Raw genomic sequence first — 311 nt, forward strand, 5'->3', positions numbered from 1 at the left:
TTCAACATAAGATAATCAATATTTCACTTATTTTTCAGAAGTTCAAATTTCCAACCAAGGGGTGGCCTTCATTATATTGAATATTCATTACAACAGCAACTACAAATTTCAAATCAAAACAAATTTGCCAATGGTTGACGTTACCGACTGCTATAGCTATTCCAATTCGAAATATTATAATTTTATTTTTTAACTTTAGTGCTTCATACTCGTTACACACATAGACCCCAACACAAACTACAGCATAATACCAGGGAGTCTTGATGGAAAGCATATTTCATGTATAAATGTACACAAAACATTTTTGGAGA

The sequence above is a fragment of the Penaeus monodon genome, chromosome 31, assembly GCF_015228065.2.
Source record: "Penaeus monodon isolate SGIC_2016 chromosome 31, NSTDA_Pmon_1, whole genome shotgun sequence".
Taxonomy (NCBI): domain Eukaryota; kingdom Metazoa; phylum Arthropoda; class Malacostraca; order Decapoda; family Penaeidae; genus Penaeus; species Penaeus monodon.